The 23,891-nt window shown below is 48.7% G+C and overlaps 11 non-coding genes across 11 annotated transcripts; all 11 read right to left on the minus strand.

Annotated features, from left to right (window-relative positions):
* Positions 1–4,944: 4,944 nt before the first annotated feature.
* On the minus strand, positions 4,945–5,062 carry LOC136407961 (5S ribosomal RNA). The gene has a single exon (XR_010752050.1). It is a non-coding gene; the product is annotated as a 5S ribosomal RNA (ribosomal RNA).
* A 72-nt stretch (positions 5,063–5,134) lies between these two features.
* Positions 5,135–5,252, minus strand: LOC136407948 (5S ribosomal RNA). The gene has a single exon (XR_010752038.1). It is a non-coding gene; the product is annotated as a 5S ribosomal RNA (ribosomal RNA).
* A 69-nt stretch (positions 5,253–5,321) lies between these two features.
* Positions 5,322–5,439, minus strand: LOC136420223 (5S ribosomal RNA). Its single transcript, XR_010753162.1, has one exon. It is a non-coding gene; the product is annotated as a 5S ribosomal RNA (ribosomal RNA).
* A 72-nt stretch (positions 5,440–5,511) lies between these two features.
* On the minus strand, positions 5,512–5,629 carry LOC136407962 (5S ribosomal RNA). The gene has a single exon (XR_010752051.1). It is a non-coding gene; the product is annotated as a 5S ribosomal RNA (ribosomal RNA).
* A 72-nt stretch (positions 5,630–5,701) lies between these two features.
* LOC136420231 (5S ribosomal RNA) lies at positions 5,702–5,819 on the minus strand. The gene has a single exon (XR_010753169.1). It is a non-coding gene; the product is annotated as a 5S ribosomal RNA (ribosomal RNA).
* A 69-nt stretch (positions 5,820–5,888) lies between these two features.
* Positions 5,889–6,006, minus strand: LOC136420232 (5S ribosomal RNA). The gene has a single exon (XR_010753170.1). It is a non-coding gene; the product is annotated as a 5S ribosomal RNA (ribosomal RNA).
* Positions 6,007–11,480: 5,474 nt separating this feature from the next.
* Positions 11,481–11,598, minus strand: LOC136407963 (5S ribosomal RNA). Its single transcript, XR_010752052.1, has one exon. It is a non-coding gene; the product is annotated as a 5S ribosomal RNA (ribosomal RNA).
* Positions 11,599–11,670: 72 nt separating this feature from the next.
* LOC136407949 (5S ribosomal RNA) lies at positions 11,671–11,788 on the minus strand. Its single transcript, XR_010752039.1, has one exon. It is a non-coding gene; the product is annotated as a 5S ribosomal RNA (ribosomal RNA).
* A 69-nt stretch (positions 11,789–11,857) lies between these two features.
* Positions 11,858–11,975, minus strand: LOC136420233 (5S ribosomal RNA). The gene has a single exon (XR_010753171.1). It is a non-coding gene; the product is annotated as a 5S ribosomal RNA (ribosomal RNA).
* A 72-nt stretch (positions 11,976–12,047) lies between these two features.
* Positions 12,048–12,165, minus strand: LOC136407965 (5S ribosomal RNA). Its single transcript, XR_010752054.1, has one exon. It is a non-coding gene; the product is annotated as a 5S ribosomal RNA (ribosomal RNA).
* A 5,469-nt stretch (positions 12,166–17,634) lies between these two features.
* Positions 17,635–17,752, minus strand: LOC136420234 (5S ribosomal RNA). The gene has a single exon (XR_010753172.1). It is a non-coding gene; the product is annotated as a 5S ribosomal RNA (ribosomal RNA).
* Positions 17,753–23,891: the final 6,139 nt, after the last annotated feature.

A 23,891-nucleotide genomic window follows, 5' to 3' on the forward strand; every position in this document is an offset into this window, starting at 1 on the left:
AGGGTGGCTTCATTTACTATGTGGCATTCGAGAAATTTCGGAAGTCTTTCGAGATCTCTGAAGCAGACTTACAGAGTTCTTATCAAGCTTTTCCGGTGGATCCTTTAGCGTAGGATCAGCGCGTTCGAGAGGGGGGAGGGGGCCTTTGCGGCAGTTTGAGGAAGAGTTCCCGAGATGGGGTAAGATAGGATGGTGTTGATGCCAGTCAAGGAGGCCTCCATGGCTCGAAGAATATGGGAAGGCGCTTGTACGCCGGTCCGTGCTTAACGCGGTTATCTGGATCGAATCGGAGTCGGGTTAGATCCCTCGTCAGGGGGGAACCAGAGGCTTGGTATCTGTAAAATTTGTCGGAGGTCCTGTCGATGTATTCGGAAACGTGCTCGATCCCGGTCATCTCGTGCAAGTCACGTATGCGGGTGTATCTGCCGGCTGACAAAACTCCTCTCAGAATTCGGTTTTGGAATATCTGTAGTCTCTTCCTTTGTTTGTCAGATATTGCACACCACACGGGTGCGCCATAGAGCATCGTCGGTCTTATGATCGCTTTGTAGATGAGAAGTTTGTTGGCCGGGCTCATTACCGATTTCGGACTAATGAGCGGGTACAGCTTCTGCTGGCCTGCGAAGGTCTTCTGTATGGCATGCGTGACGTGGTCCCTGAAGGACAGCCGTTCGTCGAGCACAATTCCGAGATATTTCGCGGTTCTTTGTTGTTGGATCGGGGTTCCGTTCACCAGCAAAGGATTCATGATCCGATGATTGGTGATTTTCTGGGTGAAAACCACCAATTCGGTCTTTGTCGGGTTGACTTTCAGTTTCCATTTGTGGAAGTACGGAAGGAGGAGGCTGAGGTGATGTGCCAGTCGCTGCTTCGCCCCTTGGGCATAAAAGCTGTGATTATACATGACGGTGTCGTCTGCGTAGAGGGCTAGTTTGGTGGTGGGGAATTTGGGTACGTCCGAGATATACAGGGAGTACAGTAATGGGGACATCACTGTCCCCTGCGGGACACCCGCTGCTAGTGGGTAAGAGCGGGAGAGAGATTGTTCGATTTTGACGCTGAAGGAACGTCCGGTTATGTAGGAGGAAATGAGGGAAACGAAATGAGGGGGGAAGTTGAGAACTGTGGCGAGTTTGTGGATGAGGCCTGAGTGCCACACGGTGTCGAAAGCTCTTTCCATGTCCAGAAAGAGCATCGCCGTGTTCATTTGGTGGTTGTATGCGGTAAAGATGTCGTTGACCACTTTCGCCGCAAGGAGGGTCGTGTTGTGGCCTGGTCTAAAACCAAATTGTTCGGCGGGGAGGACGTCTCTGTGGGTCACGATCTTGTTTAGCCTTGTCAAAATTACCTTTTCGGTTAGTTTTGCCAAGGTATTCAGGAGAGATATGGGACGGTAAGACGAGGGTAGGGATAGGTCTTTTCCAGGTTTTGGAATGAGGATTATTACGGCCCGTTTCCAGGCTTGTGGAAAGTATTGCAGTTTGATGACGGCATTGACTATGTAGGTGATTTGGACGATGGCTTTCCTTGGTAAATTCTTGAGGAGAGGATATGTTATGCCGTCCGGTCCCGGAGCCTTATTGTTCGGGAGCCGACGCAAGCATTTCCGGATTTCCAAAGGGGTACACAGGATTTGTCGGTGAACCCGTGGGGAGATGGGATAGGTCCTCTCAATGAATCTACGGGCGGCCTCGTCAATTGCAATCTGTTCCTGATTGACGTTCGGGGTTTCTGTGTGTACCGTACTGAGAAAACTGGCAAATATCTCGGCCTTCTCCGCATCTGAAACGGATTCCTCCCCGTTGTGCCGGATGGTGGGGAGTTTTTCGTAGTTTCTACGTAGGTTTCTCGCAATTTTCCACAGGGAATTGTCCTGAGTACTCAGATCCTGAAGAGTCCTCGACCAGCATTCATTTTTGTGGATGCTTATTTTTCGTTTGATGGTTACCGTAAGGGCATTGAACCGCAATCGGTCCGCTTCCCGTCTAAAAGTTTGCCACCTTTTCCGGACTTTGTTTTTAAATTTTATCAAATCGATGATCTGGGGGGGTAAGTTATCTGGCGGAGGCCTATCCGGTACTTTTTTGGCCAATGACCTTTGCTGACTCTGGATCATCTCCGTCAGATTCCGAATTTCTTGCTCCAAAGCTTCGGGGGTCTCTATTTGATTTGAAATTATACATTTGTTAGAAATATTGGCCCTATAAAGGTTCCAATCGAAATCTTTATAGGAATATTTTGTACCACCCGGTTTTACCCTGAGCTCGTTCCAAGAAACGTGTACTGGGAGATGATCTGAGTTGAGAGCGTTGTCAGTGGTGAGATCGGGCAAATCGTTTAGGCCTCTGCTGATTCCCAGATCTATTGTGGTGGGTGACATTCCGTTGGGCGGGAAGTGCGTGGGTGTGCTGGGGTACATCAGATGCAAGTCCGCGTTGTCCGAGATAAAATCCGCGAGCACTGTGCCTCTGGTATTTAGGCGGTTGTTATTCCACAAGCGGTGACGTGCATTAAAGTCTCCCAGCACTAACACCCTTCGGTTAGGTGGGAAAAAGCCATTGAGATCGGCTGGTGTGAAATTTAGGTTGGGAGGGACGTATATTCCGGTCAAGAGTCCGCCGTTTTCCAACTGGACGGATACGTGCTCTATATTTGTGGGGGATTGAGGGAGTCGTTTGTAATTTATGTGGTTACTTATGACGATAGCAACACCCCCCCCTCTTGCGTTGGGTCTGTCGCTTCGCTCTATGCGAAAATGCTTAATTCGAATTTTATCGACGTCCCGCAATCCCGTTTCCACGATCACGGCGACGTCGATTTTTCTAGTACTCAAATAGTGAATGAATTCGCCCAATTTGGATTTTAGACCATTGCAGTTCCACTCGATAATATTGAACGTGACTGAAATTAAATTTTGAAATTTTGAATGTCGACGGTGAAAAATTGCCGACTGGCAATAAATTTTTGTTCGGATGTTTTGCAGGGTTTTAAGATGGATATGTAATGGTCTAATGCCGACAACATTTCGTCCATATTTATCAAAGTGCTTAGTTCCTCAAATTTGTCTTTTAGAGCAGTGAACTTACCCTGCGTGCTTGCACTTTGCGCCTCTGATGGTCTCGGTGTCTGCCTACTTTTCTGGCCGAGCGTGTTGGGAAAATTTACATCGTAATCCTCGGTTGGAGGGTCGGATGGTCCTGGGACGGCAGCTCGTTTTCGGGGGGGTTCCGTTCCTTTTGGGTGGACGTGGCTGGTCAGGCATCGTCCAGATGGTGGGCGTCCGGTCCACGCAGGGTTGGTTGGCAGAGGGGCCTCTTTGTAGGTGGGTTTCGTCTTTGACAAGGCTTTGATCCTGTGCTGATAGACTGGGCAGCTCTTGTCGAAGGATCTGTGCGGTTCACCGCAGTTTGCACATTTGAGGGCAGTTTCCTCGGTGCACTCCGTGATTTGATGTTCCTGAGAGCATTTGGAACATCGGAATTTGCGGTGGCAGTTTCTGGCAACGTGCCCCCACATTTGACATCTGCGGCACTGGGTGATGTCCCGCTGGTTTCTCCTATTCTCCCAGCTAACGCGGACATTGAAGATTGTCTTCACCTGATTCTGGAGCTTTTTCAGGGTGTACGGGCTATTCACCACTACCAGGTATAGGGGGCGGAAGGCGGTTTTCATTAGATGGACTTCTTTCACTGGGACACCATTTTCCTCCGTCAGCTCGCTTTTCACCTCCTCCGGCGAGATTTCCCCTTGCAGTCCTCTGAGGACAAAAGCGTGCGTTCTGTCCTCGGATGCGGCGTACGTGTGGAATTCCAGATCTGCCAGCTCGAAATTCCGTTTGAGGTGGGACCAGTCGTTAATGTCCTCCACGTAGACTATGACTGAGTGCTTGGCGTATTTGAGCGTGAATTTATTTTTCACTATTAATTTTATATTGGTGGTAAGGTCCTTGTGATGGACGAGCTTACCAGGCACAACTAATGGGGGGGGCTTGTCGGTGCCCCGTTTTCTTTGGTTGGTGGCGGGTGTTCTTCGGTTCTGCGAGTCTGGGGGGGTTTGATTGGCTGAAGTAGGCGGGTGGTCCTCGGCCTCCTCAGTCTGCATTTCCTCCGCCGTTTTTTCCTCCAGTGGCTTAAACTTGTTGCCCGTTTCCACTTGTGTGGGATTGCGGATTAGGCTTCCCCATTTGATTGTTTTTGATGGGGTTATGAACTCCTGCTCGTCTTGATTCTTCGGCGCCCTTAAGGTTGCCATGTTGCGGGAGAGCTCGGGATCCTGTGACGGGTTGCTGGGGGGGCACGTTTTTGAGATATTCTTTGATATCCCCCTTTTGTTGTGCTTCGTACGGATGTGGTTTACTACTGTGAGAAGCTTTGTACAATTATTGTCGTCCACGGCCGTCTTCACGCCATTCAGGAGGGCTTTACATCTCAGACAAGTTTTGTTTGCTTTCAGCTGAGAGCAAAGTTTGCTGTGGCGATTTCTTTTAGCTCTGCAAAACACCTCTGTGTGTTGGTCGCTCGATGATGTTGATGAAGTTAGAACGCGTGGTTCATCTGAGTGGTTTGTTTCTGTGCCCACAACACAATTTTCTAAGTTTGGGTTGTCGCTGTTCATGCGATTTGTTGGAAGAAGGGCGAAGGGTCCCCCTGACGGGGCACCCTACAAATGCACTGGTGTAAACTTACTCACAACACACAGTAGTGCCGCTCTTTGTCGGCCTCTTTGATGCCGCCGCTTTGTTTTACCGCCGTGAGTTTTTATCTGGATTTGCGGTGTTTTGATTTCGTCGAGTTTTGGGACACGCCCGTTCTCTAGGAAAGCAAACTGAAGACTGGACGGGAACCGGTAGACCAACGTGGTATGGCAGTTGCGTATAGAGTTTAGTGGCATTAGCGAATGATATGGATAAGTGGGAAAAGTGTATAAAAAAAAAAAACAAAAAAAACACAACTGCACGTGGTGTTCCCAGGCGGTCACCCATCCAGGTACTAACCACGCCCGACGTCTCTTGACTTCGGTGATCGGACGGGAACCGGTAGACCAACGTGGTATGGCAGTTGCGTATAGAGTTTAGTGGCATTAGCGAATGATATGGATAAGTGGGAAAAGTGTATAAAAAAAAAAAACAAAAAAAACACAACTGCACGTGGTGTTCCCAGGCGGTCACCCATCCAGGTACTAACCACGCCCGACGTCGCTTGACTTCGGTGATCGGACGGGAACCGGTAAACCAACGTGGTATGGCAGTTGCGTATAGAGTTTAGTGGCATTAGCGAATGATATGGATAAGTGAGAAAAGTGTATAAAAAAAAATAAAAAAAACACAACTGCACGTGGTGTTCCCAGGCGGTCACCCATCCAGGTACTAACCACGCCCGACGTCGCTTGACTTCGGTGATCGGACGGGAACCGGTAGACCAACGTGGTATGGCAGTTGCGTATAGAGTTTAGTGGCATTAGCGAATGATATGGATAAGTGGGAAAAGTGTATAAAAAAAAAAAACAAAAAAAACACAACTGCACGTGGTGTTCCCAGGCGGTCACCCATCCAGGTACTAACCACGCCCGACGTCTCTTGACTTCGGTGATCGGACGGGAACCGGTAGACCAACGTGGTATGGCAGTTGCGTATAGAGTTTAGTGGCATTAGCGAATGATATGGATAAGTGGGAAAAGTGTATAAAAAAAAAAAACAAAAAAAACACAACTGCACGTGGTGTTCCCAGGCGGTCACCCATCCAGGTACTAACCACGCCCGACGTCGCTTGACTTCGGTGATCGGACGGGAACCGGTAGACCAACGTGGTATGGCAGTTGCGTATAGAGTTTAGTGGCATTAGCGAATGATATGGATAAGTGAGAAAAGTGTATAAAAAAAAATAAAAAAAACACAACTGCACGTGGTGTTCCCAGGCGGTCACCCATCCAGGTACTAACCACGCCCGACGTCGCTTGACTTCGGTGATCGGACGGGAACCGGTAGACCAACGTGGTATGGCAGTTGCGTATAGAGTTTAGTGGCATTAGCGAATGATATGGATAAGTGAGAAAAGTGTATAAAAAAAAATAAAAAAAACACAACTGCACGTGGTGTTCCCAGGCGGTCACCCATCCAGGTACTAACCACGCCCGACGTCGCTTGACTTCGGTGATCGGACGGGAACCTCAACTCAACTCAAAACAATTTTATTTACAAATTTTCAATACATACATTACACCTTAATAGCTAAGTATATATAAAGTATATACACGAATTGGGAGTGTTCGCACCCAACATGTCGGACATGCAAAGTGGCGCGTGACAGACCGTGCGCAGAGCACGGTGGACGGTGTTATGTCCAGTCGCCATCAGAGAGTGTCTTAAGGGAGTACACTGGGTAGTTCACCACCTGGGCTCTCAGCTCTTATGTGAACATTTGCGAAACTAAGACGTACACTTGTGTGTGAAAGAGTTTTGCGGTAGGCTGTTTGATGCGTGACGTAATGTTGTTGGATTAGGTGATATACTGGAAAAACAGTTGAAAAAACCAGTTTAAAGGGTGGCTTCATTTACTATGTGGCATTCGAGAAATTTCGGAAGTCTTTCGAGATCTCTGAAGCAGACTTACAGAGTTCTTATCAAGCTTTTCCGGTGGATCCTTTAGCGTAGGATCAGCGCGTTCGAGAGGGGGGAGGGGGCCTTTGCGGCAGTTTGAGGAAGAGTTCCCGAGATGGGGTAAGATAGGATGGTGTTGATGCCAGTCAAGGAGGCCTCCATGGCTCGAAGAATATGGGAAGGCGCTTGTACGCCGGTCCGTGCTTAACGCGGTTATCTGGATCGAATCGGAGTCGGGTTAGATCCCTCGTCAGGGGGGAACCAGAGGCTTGGTATCTGTAAAATTTGTCGGAGGTCCTGTCGATGTATTCGGAAACGTGCTCGATCCCGGTCATCTCGTGCAAGTCACGTATGCGGGTGTATCTGCCGGCTGACAAAACTCCTCTCAGAATTCGGTTTTGGAATATCTGTAGTCTCTTCCTTTGTTTGTCAGATATTGCACACCACACGGGTGCGCCATAGAGCATCGTCGGTCTTATGATCGCTTTGTAGATGAGAAGTTTGTTGGCCGGGCTCATTACCGATTTCGGACTAATGAGCGGGTACAGCTTCTGCTGGCCTGCGAAGGTCTTCTGTATGGCATGCGTGACGTGGTCCCTGAAGGACAGCCGTTCGTCGAGCACAATTCCGAGATATTTCGCGGTTCTTTGTTGTTGGATCGGGGTTCCGTTCACCAGCAAAGGATTCATGATCCGATGATTGGTGATTTTCTGGGTGAAAACCACCAATTCGGTCTTTGTCGGGTTGACTTTCAGTTTCCATTTGTGGAAGTACGGAAGGAGGAGGCTGAGGTGATGTGCCAGTCGCTGCTTCGCCCCTTGGGCATAAAAGCTGTGATTATACATGACGGTGTCGTCTGCGTAGAGGGCTAGTTTGGTGGTGGGGAATTTGGGTACGTCCGAGATATACAGGGAGTACAGTAATGGGGACATCACTGTCCCCTGCGGGACACCCGCTGCTAGTGGGTAAGAGCGGGAGAGAGATTGTTCGATTTTGACGTTGAAGGAACGTCCGGTTATGTAGGAGGAAATGAGGGAAACGAAATGAGGGGGGAAGTTGAGAACTGTGGCGAGTTTGTGGATGAGGCCTGAGTGCCACACGGTGTCGAAAGCTCTTTCCATGTCCAGAAAGAGCATCGCCGTGTTCATTTGGTGGTTGTATGCGGTAAAGATGTCGTTGACCACTTTCGCCGCAAGGAGGGTCGTGTTGTGGCCTGGTCTAAAACCAAATTGTTCGGCGGGGAGGACGTCTCTGTGGGTCACGATCTTGTTTAGCCTTGTCAAAATTACCTTTTCGGTTAGTTTTGCCAAGGTATTCAGGAGAGATATGGGACGGTAAGACGAGGGTAGGGATAGGTCTTTTCCAGGTTTTGGAATGAGGATTATTACGGCCCGTTTCCAGGCTTGTGGAAAGTATTGCAGTTTGATGACGGCATTGACTATGTAGGTGATTTGGACGATGGCTTTCCTTGGTAAATTCTTGAGGAGAGGATATGTTATGCCGTCCGGTCCCGGAGCCTTATTGTTCGGGAGCCGACGCAAGCATTTCCGGATTTCCAAAGGGGTACACAGGATTTGTCGGTGAACCCGTGGGGAGATGGGATAGGTCCTCTCAATGAATCTACGGGCGGCCTCGTCAATTGCAATCTGTTCCTGATTGACGTTCGGGGTTTCTGTGTGTACCGTACTGAGAAAACTGGCAAATATCTCGGCCTTCTCCGCATCTGAAACGGATTCCTCCCCGTTGTGCCGGATGGTGGGGAGTTTTTCGTAGTTTCTACGTAGGTTTCTCGCAATTTTCCACAGGGAATTGTCCTGAGTACTCAGATCCTGAAGAGTCCTCGACCAGCATTCATTTTTGTGGATGCTTATTTTTCGTTTGATGGTTACCGTAAGGGCATTGAACCGCAATCGGTCCGCTTCCCGTCTAAAAGTTTGCCACCTTTTCCGGACTTTGTTTTTAAATTTTATCAAATCGATGATCTGGGGGGGTAAGTTATCTGGCGGAGGCCTATCCGGTACTTTTTTGGCCAATGACCTTTGCTGACTCTGGATCATCTCCGTCAGATTCCGAATTTCTTGCTCCAAAGCTTCGGGGGTCTCTATTTGATTTGAAATTATACATTTGTTAGAAATATTGGCCCTATAAAGGTTCCAATCGAAATCTTTATAGGAATATTTTGTACCACCCGGTTTTACCCTGAGCTCGTTCCAAGAAACGTGTACTGGGAGATGATCTGAGTTGAGAGCGTTGTCAGTGGTGAGATCGGGCAAATCGTTTAGGCCTCTGCTGATTCCCAGATCTATTGTGGTGGGTGACATTCCGTTGGGCGGGAAGTGCGTGGGTGTGCTGGGGTACATCAGATGCAAGTCCGCGTTGTCCGAGATAAAATCCGCGAGCACTGTGCCTCTGGTATTTAGGCGGTTGTTATTCCACAAGCGGTGACGTGCATTAAAGTCTCCCAGCACTAACACCCTTCGGTTAGGTGGGAAAAAGCCATTGAGATCGGCTGGTGTGAAATTTAGGTTGGGAGGGACGTATATTCCGGTCAAGAGTCCGCCGTTTTCCAACTGGACGGATACGTGCTCTATATTTGTGGGGGATTGAGGGAGTCGTTTGTAATTTATGTGGTTACTTATGACGATAGCAACACCCCCCCCTCTTGCGTTGGGTCTGTCGCTTCGCTCTATGCGAAAATGCTTAATTCGAATTTTATCGACGTCCCGCAATCCCGTTTCCACGATCACGGCGACGTCGATTTTTCTAGTACTCAAATGGTGAATGAATTCGCCCAATTTGGATTTTAGACCATTGCAGTTCCACTCGATAATATTGAACGTGACTGAAATTAAATTTTGAAATTTTGAATGTCGACGGTGAAAAATTGCCGACTGGCAATAAATTTTTGTTCGGATGTTTTGCAGGGTTTTAAGATGGATATGTAATGGTCTAATGCCGACAACATTTCGTCCATATTTATCAAAGTGCTTAGTTCCTCAAATTTGTCTTTTAGAGCAGTGAACTTACCCTGCGTGCTTGCACTTTGCGCCTCTGATGGTCTCGGTGTCTGCCTACTTTTCTGGCCGAGCGTGTTGGGAAAATTTACATCGTAATCCTCGGTTGGAGGGTCGGATGGTCCTGGGACGGCAGCTCGTTTTCGGGGGGGTTCCGTTCCTTTTGGGTGGACGTGGCTGGTCAGGCATCGTCCAGATGGTGGGCGTCCGGTCCACGCAGGGTTGGTTGGCAGAGGGGCCTCTTTGTAGGTGGGTTTCGTCTTTGACAAGGCTTTGATCCTGTGCTGATAGACTGGGCAGCTCTTGTCGAAGGATCTGTGCGGTTCACCGCAGTTTGCACATTTGAGGGCAGTTTCCTCGGTGCACTCCGTGATTTGATGTTCCTGAGAGCATTTGGAACATCGGAATTTGCGGTGGCAGTTTCTGGCAACGTGCCCCCACATTTGACATCTGCGGCACTGGGTGATGTCCCGCTGGTTTCTCCTATTCTCCCAGCTAACGCGGACATTGAAGATTGTCTTCACCTGATTCTGGAGCTTTTTCAGGGTGTACGGGCTATTCACCACTACCAGGTATAGGGGGCGGAAGGCGGTTTTCATTAGATGGACTTCTTTCACTGGGACACCATTTTCCTCCGTCAGCTCGCTTTTCACCTCCTCCGGCGAGATTTCCCCTTGCAGTCCTCTGAGGACAAAAGCGTGCGTTCTGTCCTCGGATGCGGCGTACGTGTGGAATTCCAGATCTGCCAGCTCGAAATTCCGTTTGAGGTGGGACCAGTCGTTAATGTCCTCCACGTAGACTATGACTGAGTGCTTGGCGTATTTGAGCGTGAATTTATTTTTCACTATTAATTTTATATTGGTGGTAAGGTCCTTGTGATGGACGAGCTTACCAGGCACAACTAATGGGGGGGGCTTGTCGGTGCCCCGTTTTCTTTGGTTGGTGGCGGGTGTTCTTCGGTTCTGCGAGTCTGGGGGGGTTTGATTGGCTGAAGTAGGCGGGTGGTCCTCGGCCTCCTCAGTCTGCATTTCCTCCGCCGTTTTTTCCTCCAGTGGCTTAAACTTGTTGCCCGTTTCCACTTGTGTGGGATTGCGGATTAGGCTTCCCCATTTGATTGTTTTTGATGGGGTTATGAACTCCTGCTCGTCTTGATTCTTCGGCGCCCTTAAGGTTGCCATGTTGCGGGAGAGCTCGGGATCCTGTGACGGGTTGCTGGGGGGGCACGTTTTTGAGATATTCTTTGATATCCCCCTTTTGTTGTGCTTCGTACGGATGTGGTTTACTACTGTGAGAAGCTTTGTACAATTATTGTCGTCCACGGCCGTCTTCACGCCATTCAGGAGGGCTTTACATCTCAGACAAGTTTTGTTTGCTTTCAGCTGAGAGCAAAGTTTGCTGTGGCGATTTCTTTTAGCTCTGCAAAACACCTCTGTGTGTTGGTCGCTCGATGATGTTGATGAAGTTAGAACGCGTGGTTCATCTGAGTGGTTTGTTTCTGTGCCCACAACACAATTTTCTAAGTTTGGGTTGTCGCTGTTCATGCGATTTGTTGGAAGAAGGGCGAAGGGTCCCCCTGACGGGGCACCCTACAAATGCACTGGTGTAAACTTACTCACAACACACAGTAGTGCCGCTCTTTGTCGGCCTCTTTGATGCCGCCGCTTTGTTTTACCGCCGTGAGTTTTTATCTGGATTTGCGGTGTTTTGATTTCGTCGAGTTTTGGGACACGCCCGTTCTCTAGGAAAGCAAACTGAAGACTGGACGGGAACCGGTAGACCAACGTGGTATGGCAGTTGCGTATAGAGTTTAGTGGCATTAGCGAATGATATGGATAAGTGGGAAAAGTGTATAAAAAAAAAAAACAAAAAAAACACAACTGCACGTGGTGTTCCCAGGCGGTCACCCATCCAGGTACTAACCACGCCCGACGTCTCTTGACTTCGGTGATCGGACGGGAACCGGTAGACCAACGTGGTATGGCAGTTGCGTATAGAGTTTAGTGGCATTAGCGAATGATATGGATAAGTGGGAAAAGTGTATAAAAAAAAAAAACAAAAAAAACACAACTGCACGTGGTGTTCCCAGGCGGTCACCCATCCAGGTACTAACCACGCCCGACGTCGCTTGACTTCGGTGATCGGACGGGAACCGGTAAACCAACGTGGTATGGCAGTTGCGTATAGAGTTTAGTGGCATTAGCGAATGATATGGATAAGTGAGAAAAGTGTATAAAAAAAAATAAAAAAAACACAACTGCACGTGGTGTTCCCAGGCGGTCACCCATCCAGGTACTAACCACGCCCGACGTCGCTTGACTTCGGTGATCGGACGGGAACCGGTAGACCAACGTGGTATGGCAGTTGCGTATAGAGTTTAGTGGCATTAGCGAATGATATGGATAAGTGGGAAAAGTGTATAAAAAAAAAAAACAAAAAAAACACAACTGCACGTGGTGTTCCCAGGCGGTCACCCATCCAGGTACTAACCACGCCCGACGTCTCTTGACTTCGGTGATCGGACGGGAACCGGTAGACCAACGTGGTATGGCAGTTGCGTATAGAGTTTAGTGGCATTAGCGAATGATATGGATAAGTGGGAAAAGTGTATAAAAAAAAAAAACAAAAAAAACACAACTGCACGTGGTGTTCCCAGGCGGTCACCCATCCAGGTACTAACCACGCCCGACGTCGCTTGACTTCGGTGATCGGACGGGAACCTCAACTCAAAACAATTTTATTTACAAATTTTCAATACATACATTACACCTTAATAGCTAAGTATATATAAAGTATATACACGAATTGGGAGTGTTCGCACCCAACATGTCGGACATGCAAAGTGGCGCGTGACAGACCGTGCGCAGAGCACGGTGGACGGTGTTATGTCCAGTCGCCATCAGAGAGTGTCTTAAGGGAGTACACTGGGTAGTTCACCACCTGGGCTCTCAGCTCTTATGTGAACATTTGCGAAACTAAGACGTACACTTGTGTGTGAAAGAGTTTTGCGGTAGGCTGTTTGATGCGTGACGTAATGTTGTTGGATTAGGTGATATACTGGAAAAACAGTTGAAAAAACCAGTTTAAAGGGTGGCTTCATTTACTATGTGGCATTCGAGAAATTTCGGAAGTCTTTCGAGATCTCTGAAGCAGACTTACAGAGTTCTTATCAAGCTTTTCCGGTGGATCCTTTAGCGTAGGATCAGCGCGTTCGAGAGGGGGGAGGGGGCCTTTGCGGCAGTTTGAGGAAGAGTTCCCGAGATGGGGTAAGATAGGATGGTGTTGATGCCAGTCAAGGAGGCCTCCATGGCTCGAAGAATATGGGAAGGCGCTTGTACGCCGGTCCGTGCTTAACGCGGTTATCTGGATCGAATCGGAGTCGGGTTAGATCCCTCGTCAGGGGGGAACCAGAGGCTTGGTATCTGTAAAATTTGTCGGAGGTCCTGTCGATGTATTCGGAAACGTGCTCGATCCCGGTCATCTCGTGCAAGTCACGTATGCGGGTGTATCTGCCGGCTGACAAAACTCCTCTCAGAATTCGGTTTTGGAATATCTGTAGTCTCTTCCTTTGTTTGTCAGATATTGCACACCACACGGGTGCGCCATAGAGCATCGTCGGTCTTATGATCGCTTTGTAGATGAGAAGTTTGTTGGCCGGGCTCATTACCGATTTCGGACTAATGAGCGGGTACAGCTTCTGCTGGCCTGCGAAGGTCTTCTGTATGGCATGCGTGACGTGGTCCCTGAAGGACAGCCGTTCGTCGAGCACAATTCCGAGATATTTCGCGGTTCTTTGTTGTTGGATCGGGGTTCCGTTCACCAGCAAAGGATTCATGATCCGATGATTGGTGATTTTCTGGGTGAAAACCACCAATTCGGTCTTTGTCGGGTTGACTTTCAGTTTCCATTTGTGGAAGTACGGAAGGAGGAGGCTGAGGTGATGTGCCAGTCGCTGCTTCGCCCCTTGGGCATAAAAGCTGTGATTATACATGACGGTGTCGTCTGCGTAGAGGGCTAGTTTGGTGGTGGGGAATTTGGGTACGTCCGAGATATACAGGGAGTACAGTAATGGGGACATCACTGTCCCCTGCGGGACACCCGCTGCTAGTGGGTAAGAGCGGGAGAGAGATTGTTCGATTTTGACGCTGAAGGAACGTCCGGTTATGTAGGAGGAAATGAGGGAAACGAAATGAGGGGGGAAGTTGAGAACTGTGGCGAGTTTGTGGATGAGGCCTGAGTGCCACACGGTGTCGAAAGCTCTTTCCATGTCCAGAAAGAGCATCGCCGTGTTCATTTGGTGGTTGTATGCGGTAAAGATGTCGTTGACCACTTTCGCCGCAAGGAGGGTCGTGTTGTGGCCTGGTCTAAAACCAAATTGTTCGGCGGGGAGGACGTCTCTGTGGGTCACGATCTTGTTTAGCCTTGTCAAAATTACCTTTTCGGTTAGTTTTGCCAAGGTATTCAGGAGAGATATGGGACGGTAAGACGAGGGTAGGGATAGGTCTTTTCCAGGTTTTGGAATGAGGATTATTACGGCCCGTTTCCAGGCTTGTGGAAAGTATTGCAGTTTGATGACGGCATTGACTATGTAGGTGATTTGGACGATGGCTTTCCTTGGTAAATTCTTGAGGAGAGGATATGTTATGCCGTCCGGTCCCGGAGCCTTATTGTTCGGGAGCCGACGCAAGCATTTCCGGATTTCCAAAGGGGTACATAGGATTTGTCGGTGAACCTGTGGGGAGATGGGATAGGTCCTCTCAATGAATCTACGGGCGGCCTCGTCAATTGCAATCTGTTCCTGATTGACGTTCGGGGTTTCTGTGTGTACCGTACTGAGAAAACTGGCAAATATCTCGGCCTTCTCCGCATCTGAAACGGATTCCTCCCCGTTGTGCCGGATGGTGGGGAGTTTTCCGTAGTTTCTACGTAGGTTTCTCGCAATTTTCCACAGGGAATTGTCCTGAGTACTCAGATCCTGAAGAGTCCTCGACCAGCATTCATTTTTGTGGATGCTTATTTTTCGTTTGATGGTTACCGTAAGGGCATTGAACCGCAATCGGTCCGCTTCCCGTCTAAAAGTTTGCCACCTTTTCCGGACTTTGTTTTTAAATTTTATCAAATCGATGATCTGGGGGGGTAAGTTATCTGGCGGAGGCCTATCCGGTACTTTTTTGGCCAATGACCTTTGCTGACTCTGGATCATCTCCGTCAGATTCCGAATTTCTTGCTCCAAAGCTTCGGGGGTCTCTATTTGATTTGAAATTATACATTTGTTAGAAATATTGGCCCTATAAAGGTTCCAATCGAAATCTTTATAGGAATATTTTGTACCACCCGGTTTTACCCTGAGCTCGTTCCAAGAAACGTGTACTGGGAGATGATCTGAGTTGAGAGCGTTGTCAGTGGTGAGATCGGGCAAATCGTTTAGGCCTCTGCTGATTCCCAGATCTATTGTGGTGGGTGACATTCCGTTGGGCGGGAAGTGCGTGGGTGTGCTGGGGTACATCAGATGCAAGTCCGCGTTGTCCGAGATAAAATCCGCGAGCACTGTGCCTCTGGTATTTAGGCGGTTGTTATTCCACAAGCGGTGACGTGCATTAAAGTCTCCCAGCACTAACACCCTTCGGTTAGGTGGGAAAAAGCCATTGAGATCGGCTGGTGTGAAATTTAGGTTGGGAGGGACGTATATTCCGGTCAAGAGTCCGCCGTTTTCCAACTGGACGGATACGTGCTCTATATTTGTGGGGGATTGAGGGAGTCGTTTGTAATTTATGTGGTTACTTATGACGATAGCAACACCCCCCCCTCTTGCGTTGGGTCTGTCGCTTCGCTCTATGCGAAAATGCTTAATTCGAATTTTATCGACGTCCCGCAATCCCGTTTCCACGATCACGGCGACGTCGATTTTTCTAGTACTCAAATAGTGAATGAATTCGCCCAATTTGGATTTTAGACCATTGCAGTTCCACTCGATAATATTGAACGTGACTGAAATTAAATTTTGAAATTTTGAATGTCGACGGTGAAAAATTGCCGACTGGCAATAAATTTTTGTTCGGATGTTTTGCAGGGTTTTAAGATGGATATGTAATGGTCTAATGCCGACAACATTTCGTCCATATTTATCAAAGTGCTTAGTTCCTCAAATTTGTCTTTTAGAGCAGTGAACTTACCCTGCGTGCTTGCACTTTGCGCCTCTGATGGTCTCGGTGTCTGCCTACTTTTCTGGCCGAGCGTGTTGGGAAAATTTACATCGTAATCCTCGGTTGGAGGGTCGGATGGTCCTGGGACGGCAGCTCGTTTTCGGGGGGGTTCCGTTCCTTTTGGGTGGACGTGGCTGGTCAGGCATCGTCCAGATGGTGGGCGTCCGGTCCACGCAGGGTTGGTTGGCAGAGGGGCCTCTTTGTAGGTGGGTTTCGTCTTTGACAAGGCTTTGATCCTGTGCTGATAGACTGGGCAGCTCTTGTCGAAGGATCTGTGCGGTTCACCGCAGTTTGCACATTTGAGGGCAGTTTCCTCGGTGCACTCCGTGATTTGATGTTCCTGAGAGCATTTGGAACATCGGAATTTGCGGTGGCAGTTTCTGGCAACGTGCCCCCACATTTGACATCTGCGGCACTGGGTGATGTCCCGCTGGTTTCTCCTATTCTCCCAGCTAATGCGGACATTGAAGATTGTCTTCACCTGATTCTGGAGCTTTTTCAGGGTGTACGAGCTATTCACCACTACCAGGTATAGGGGGCGGAAGGCGGTTTTCATTAGATGGACTTCTTTCACTGGGACACCATTTTCCTCCGTCAGCTCGCTTTTCACCTCCTCCGGCGAGATTTCCCCTTGCAGTCCTCTGAGGACAAAAGCGTGCGTTCTGTCCTCGGATGCGGCGTACGTGTGGAATTCCAGATCTGCCAGCTCGAAATTCCGTTTGAGGTGGGACCAGTCGTTAATGTCCTCCACGTAGACTATGACTGAGTGCTTGGCGTATTTGAGCGTGAATTTATTTTTCACTATTAATTTTATATTGGTGGTAAGGTCCTTGTGATGGACGAGCTTACCAGGCACAACTAATGGGGGGGGCTTGTCGGTGCCCCGTTTTCTTTGGTTGGTGGCGGGTGTTCTTCGGTTCTGCGAGTCTGGGGGGGTTTGATTGGCTGAAGTAGGCGGGTGGTCCTCGGCCTCCTCAGTCTGCATTTCCTCCGCCGTTTTTTCCTCCAGTGGCTTAAACTTGTTGCCCGTTTCCACTTGTGTGGGATTGCGGATTAGGCTTCCCCATTTGATTGTTTTTGATGGGGTTATGAACTCCTGCTCGTCTTGATTCTTCGGCGCCCTTAAGGTTGCCATGTTGCGGGAGAGCTCGGGATCCTGTGACGGGTTGCTGGGGGGGCACGTTTTTGAGATATTCTTTGATATCCCCCTTTTGTTGTGCTTCGTACGGATGTGGTTTACTACTGTGAGAAGCTTTGTACAATTATTGTCGTCCACGGCCGTCTTCACGCCATTCAGGAGGGCTTTACATCTCAGACAAGTTTTGTTTGCTTTCAGCTGAGAGCAAAGTTTGCTGTGGCGATTTCTTTTAGCTCTGCAAAACACCTCTGTGTGTTGGTCGCTCGATGATGTTGATGAAGTTAGAACGCGTGGTTCATCTGAGTGGTTTGTTTCTGTGCCCACAACACAATTTTCTAAGTTTGGGTTGTCGCTGTTCATGCGATTTGTTGGAAGAAGGGAGAAGGGTCCCCCTGACGGGGCACCCTACAAATGCACTGGTGTAAACTTACTCACAACACACAGTAGTGCCGCTCTTTGTCGGCCTCTTTGATGCCGCCGCTTTGTTTTACCGCCGTGAGTTTTTATCTGGATTTGCGGTGTTTTGATTTCGTCGAGTTTTGGGACACGCCCGTTCTCTAGGAAAGCAAACTGAAGACTGGACGGGAACCGGTAGACCAACGTGGTATGGCAGTTGCGTATAGAGTTTAGTGGCATTAGCGAATGATATGGATAAGTGAGAAAAGTGTATAAAAAAAAATAAAAAAAACACAACTGCACGTGGTGTTCCCAGGCGGTCACCCATCCAGGTACTAACCACGCCCGACGTCGCTTGACTTCGGTGATCGGACGGGAACCGGTAGACCAACGTGGTATGGCAGTTGCGTATAGAGTTTAGTGGCATTAGCGAATGATATGGATAAGTGAGAAAAGTGTATAAAAAAAAATAAAAAAAACACAACTGCACGTGGTGTTCCCAGGCGGTCACCCATCCAGGTACTAACCACGCCCGACGTCGCTTGACTTCGGTGATCGGACGGGAACCTCAACTCAACTCAAAACAATTTTATTTACAAATTTTCAATACATACATTACACCTTAATAGCTAAGTATATATAAAGTATATACACGAATTGGGAGTGTTCGCACCCAACATGTCGGACATGCAAAGTGGCGCGTGACAGACCGTGCGCAGAGCACGGTGGACGGTGTTATGTCCAGTCGCCATCAGAGAGTGTCTTAAGGGAGTACACTGGGTAGTTCACCACCTGGGCTCTCAGCTCTTATGTGAACATTTGCGAAACTAAGACGTACACTTGTGTGTGAAAGAGTTTTGCGGTAGGCTGTTTGATGCGTGACGTAATGTTGTTGGATTAGGTGATATACTGGAAAAACAGTTGAAAAAACCAGTTTAAAGGGTGGCTTCATTTACTATGTGGCATTCGAGAAATTTCGGAAGTCTTTCGAGATCTCTGAAGCAGACTTACAGAGTTCTTATCAAGCTTTTCCGGTGGATCCTTTAGCGTAGGATCAGCGCGTTCGAGAGGGGGGAGGGGGCCTTTGCGGCAGTTTGAGGAAGAGTTCCCGAGATGGGGTAAGATAGGATGGTGTTGATGCCAGTCAAGGAGGCCTCCATGGCTCGAAGAATATGGGAAGGCGCTTGTACGCCGGTCCGTGCTTAACGCGGTTATCTGGATCGAATCGGAGTCGGGTTAGATCCCTCGTCAGGGGGGAACCAGAGGCTTGGTATCTGTAAAATTTGTCGGAGGTCCTGTCGATGTATTCGGAAACGTGCTCGATCCCGGTCATCTCGTGCAAGTCACGTATGCGGGTGTATCTGCCGGCTGACAAAACTCCTCTCAGAATTCGGTTTTGGAATATCTGTAGTCTCTTCCTTTGTTTGTCAGATATTGCACACCACACGGGTGCGCCATAGAGCATCGTCGGTCTTATGATCGCTTTGTAGATGAGAAGTTTGTTGGCCGGGCTCATTACCGATTTCGGACTAATGAGCGGGTACAGCTTCTGCTGGCCTGCGAAGGTCTTCTGTATGGCATGCGTGACGTGGTCCCTGAAGGACAGCCGTTCGTCGAGCACAATTCCGAGATATTTCGCGGTTCTTTGTTGTTGGATCGGGGTTCCGTTCACCAGCAAAGGATTCATGATCCGATGATTGGTGATTTTCTGGGTGAAAACCACCAATTCGGTCTTTGTCGGGTTGACTTTCAGTTTCCATTTGTGGAAGTACGGAAGGAGGAGGCTGAGGTGATGTGCCAGTCGCTGCTTCGCCCCTTGGGCATAAAAGCTGTGATTATACATGACGGTGTCGTCTGCGTAGAGGGCTAGTTTGGTGGTGGGGAATTTGGGTACGTCCGAGATATACAGGGAGTACAGTAATGGGGACATCACTGTCCCCTGCGGGACACCCGCTGCTAGTGGGTAAGAGCGGGAGAGAGATTGTTCGATTTTGACGTTGAAGGAACGTCCGGTTATGTAGGAGGAAATGAGGGAAACGAAATGAGGGGGGAAGTTGAGAACTGTGGCGAGTTTGTGGATGAGGCCTGAGTGCCACACGGTGTCGAAAGCTCTTTCCATGTCCAGAAAGAGCATCGCCGTGTTCATTTGGTGGTTGTATGCGGTAAAGATGTCGTTGACCACTTTCGCCGCAAGGAGGGTCGTGTTGTGGCCTGGTCTAAAACCAAATTGTTCGGCGGGGAGGACGTCTCTGTGGGTCACGATCTTGTTTAGCCTTGTCAAAATTACCTTTTCGGTTAGTTTTGCCAAGGTATTCAGGAGAGATATGGGACGGTAAGACGAGGGTAGGGATAGGTCTTTTCCAGGTTTTGGAATGAGGATTATTACGGCCCGTTTCCAGGCTTGTGGAAAGTATTGCAGTTTGATGACGGCATTGACTATGTAGGTGATTTGGACGATGGCTTTCCTTGGTAAATTCTTGAGGAGAGGATATGTTATGCCGTCCGGTCCCGGAGCCTTATTGTTCGGGAGCCGACGCAAGCATTTCCGGATTTCCAAAGGGGTACACAGGATTTGTCGGTGAACCCGTGGGGAGATGGGATAGGTCCTCTCAATGAATCTACGGGCGGCCTCGTCAATTGCAATCTGTTCCTGATTGACGTTCGGGGTTTCTGTGTGTACCGTACTGAGAAAACTGGCAAATATCTCGGCCTTCTCCGCATCTGAAACGGATTCCTCCCCGTTGTGCCGGATGGTGGGGAGTTTTTCGTAGTTTCTACGTAGGTTTCTCGCAATTTTCCACAGGGAATTGTCCTGAGTACTCAGATCCTGAAGAGTCCTCGACCAGCATTCATTTTTGTGGATGCTTATTTTTCGTTTGATGGTTACCGTAAGGGCATTGAACCGCAATCGGTCCGCTTCCCGTCTAAAAGTTTGCCACCTTTTCCGGACTTTGTTTTTAAATTTTATCAAATCGATGATCTGGGGGGGTAAGTTATCTGGCGGAGGCCTATCCGGTACTTTTTTGGCCAATGACCTTTGCTGACTCTGGATCATCTCCGTCAGATTCCGAATTTCTTGCTCCAAAGCTTCGGGGGTCTCTATTTGATTTGAAATTATACATTTGTTAGAAATATTGGCCCTATAAAGGTTCCAATCGAAATCTTTATAGGAATATTTTGTACCACCCGGTTTTACCCTGAGCTCGTTCCAAGAAACGTGTACTGGGAGATGATCTGAGTTGAGAGCGTTGTCAGTGGTGAGATCGGGCAAATCGTTTAGGCCTCTGCTGATTCCCAGATCTATTGTGGTGGGTGACATTCCGTTGGGCGGGAAGTGCGTGGGTGTGCTGGGGTACATCAGATGCAAGTCCGCGTTGTCCGAGATAAAATCCGCGAGCACTGTGCCTCTGGTATTTAGGCGGTTGTTATTCCACAAGCGGTGACGTGCATTAAAGTCTCCCAGCACTAACACCCTTCGGTTAGGTGGGAAAAAGCCATTGAGATCGGCTGGTGTGAAATTTAGGTTGGGAGGGACGTATATTCCGGTCAAGAGTCCGCCGTTTTCCAACTGGACGGATACGTGCTCTATATTTGTGGGGGATTGAGGGAGTCGTTTGTAATTTATGTGGTTACTTATGACGATAGCAACACCCCCCCCTCTTGCGTTGGGTCTGTCGCTTCGCTCTATGCGAAAATGCTTAATTCGAATTTTATCGACGTCCCGCAATCCCGTTTCCACGATCACGGCGACGTCGATTTTTCTAGTACTCAAATGGTGAATGAATTCGCCCAATTTGGATTTTAGACCATTGCAGTTCCACTCGATAATATTGAACGTGACTGAAATTAAATTTTGAAATTTTGAATGTCGACGGTGAAAAATTGCCGACTGGCAATAAATTTTTGTTCGGATGTTTTGCAGGGTTTTAAGATGGATATGTAATGGTCTAATGCCGACAACATTTCGTCCATATTTATCAAAGTGCTTAGTTCCTCAAATTTGTCTTTTAGAGCAGTGAACTTACCCTGCGTGCTTGCACTTTGCGCCTCTGATGGTCTCGGTGTCTGCCTACTTTTCTGGCCGAGCGTGTTGGGAAAATTTACATCGTAATCCTCGGTTGGAGGGTCGGATGGTCCTGGGACGGCAGCTCGTTTTCGGGGGGGTTCCGTTCCTTTTGGGTGGACGTGGCTGGTCAGGCATCGTCCAGATGGTGGGCGTCCGGTCCACGCAGGGTTGGTTGGCAGAGGGGCCTCTTTGTAGGTGGGTTTCGTCTTTGACAAGGCTTTGATCCTGTGCTGATAGACTGGGCAGCTCTTGTCGAAGGATCTGTGCGGTTCACCGCAGTTTGCACATTTGAGGGCAGTTTCCTCGGTGCACTCCGTGATTTGATGTTCCTGAGAGCATTTGGAACATCGGAATTTGCGGTGGCAGTTTCTGGCAACGTGCCCCCACATTTGACATCTGCGGCACTGGGTGATGTCCCGCTGGTTTCTCCTATTCTCCCAGCTAACGCGGACATTGAAGATTGTCTTCACCTGATTCTGGAGCTTTTTCAGGGTGTACGGGCTATTCACCACTACCAGGTATAGGGGGCGGAAGGCGGTTTTCATTAGATGGACTTCTTTCACTGGGACACCATTTTCCTCCGTCAGCTCGCTTTTCACCTCCTCCGGCGAGATTTCCCCTTGCAGTCCTCTGAGGACAAAAGCGTGCGTTCTGTCCTCGGATGCGGCGTACGTGTGGAATTCCAGATCTGCCAGCTCGAAATTCCGTTTGAGGTGGGACCAGTCGTTAATGTCCTCCACGTAGACTATGACTGAGTGCTTGGCGTATTTGAGCGTGAATTTATTTTTCACTATTAATTTTATATTGGTGGTAAGGTCCTTGTGATGGACGAGCTTACCAGGCACAACTAATGGGGGGGGCTTGTCGGTGCCCCGTTTTCTTTGGTTGGTGGCGGGTGTTCTTCGGTTCTGCGAGTCTGGGGGGGTTTGATTGGCTGAAGTAGGCGGGTGGTCCTCGGCCTCCTCAGTCTGCATTTCCTCCGCCGTTTTTTCCTCCAGTGGCTTAAACTTGTTGCCCGTTTCCACTTGTGTGGGATTGCGGATTAGGCTTCCCCATTTGATTGTTTTTGATGGGGTTATGAACTCCTGCTCGTCTTGATTCTTCGGCGCCCTTAAGGTTGCCATGTTGCGGGAGAGCTCGGGATCCTGTGACGGGTTGCTGGGGGGGCACGTTTTTGAGATATTCTTTGATATCCCCCTTTTGTTGTGCTTCGTACGGATGTGGTTTACTACTGTGAGAAGCTTTGTACAATTATTGTCGTCCACGGCCGTCTTCACGCCATTCAGGAGGGCTTTACATCTCAGACAAGTTTTGTTTGCTTTCAGCTGAGAGCAAAGTTTGCTGTGGCGATTTCTTTTAGCTCTGCAAAACACCTCTGTGTGTTGGTCGCTCGATGATGTTGATGAAGTTAGAACGCGTGGTTCATCTGAGTGGTTTGTTTCTGTGCCCACAACACAATTTTCTAAGTTTGGGTTGTCGCTGTTCATGCGATTTGTTGGAAGAAGGGCGAAGGGTCCCCCTGACGGGGCACCCTACAAATGCACTGGTGTAAACTTACTCACAACACACAGTAGTGCCGCTCTTTGTCGGCCTCTTTGATGCCGCCGCTTTGTTTTACCGCCGTGAGTTTTTATCTGGATTTGCGGTGTTTTGATTTCGTCGAGTTTTGGGACACGCCCGTTCTCTAGGAAAGCAAACTGAAGACTGGACGGGAACCGGTAGACCAACGTGGTATGGCAGTTGCGTATAGAGTTTAGTGGCATTAGCGAATGATATGGATAAGTGAGAAAAGTGTATAAAAAAAAATAAAAAAAACACAACTGCACGTGGTGTTCCCAGGCGGTCACCCATCCAGGTACTAACCACGCCCGACGTCGCTTGACTTCGGTGATCGGACGGGAACCACTCAACTCAACTCAAAACAATTTTATTTACAAATTTTCAATACATACATTACACCTTAATAGCTAAGTATATATAAAGTATATACACGAATTGGGAGTGTTCGCACCCAACATGTCGGACATGCAAAGTGGCGCGTGACAGACCGTGCGCAGAGCACGGTGGACGGTGTTATGTCCAGTCGCCATCAGAGAGTGTCTTAAGGGAGTACACTGGGTAGTTCACCACCTGGGCTCTCAGCTCTTATGTGAACATTTGCGAAACTAAGACGTACACTTGTGTGTGAAAGAGTTTTGCGGTAGGCTGTTTGATGCGTGACGTAATGTTGTTGGATTAGGTGATATACTGGAAAAACAGTTGAAAAAACCAGTTTAAAGGGTGGCTTCATTTACTATGTGGCATTCGAGAAATTTCGGAAGTCTTTCGAGATCTCTGAAGCAGACTTACAGAGTTCTTATCAAGCTTTTCCGGTGGATCCTTTAGCGTAGGATCAGCGCGTTCGAGAGGGGGGAGGGGGCCTTTGCGGCAGTTTGAGGAAGAGTTCCCGAGATGGGGTAAGATAGGATGGTGTTGATGCCAG

Source organism: Euwallacea similis, chromosome 3, assembly GCF_039881205.1.
Source record: "Euwallacea similis isolate ESF13 chromosome 3, ESF131.1, whole genome shotgun sequence".
NCBI classification, from domain to species: Eukaryota; Metazoa; Arthropoda; class Insecta; order Coleoptera; family Curculionidae; genus Euwallacea; species Euwallacea similis.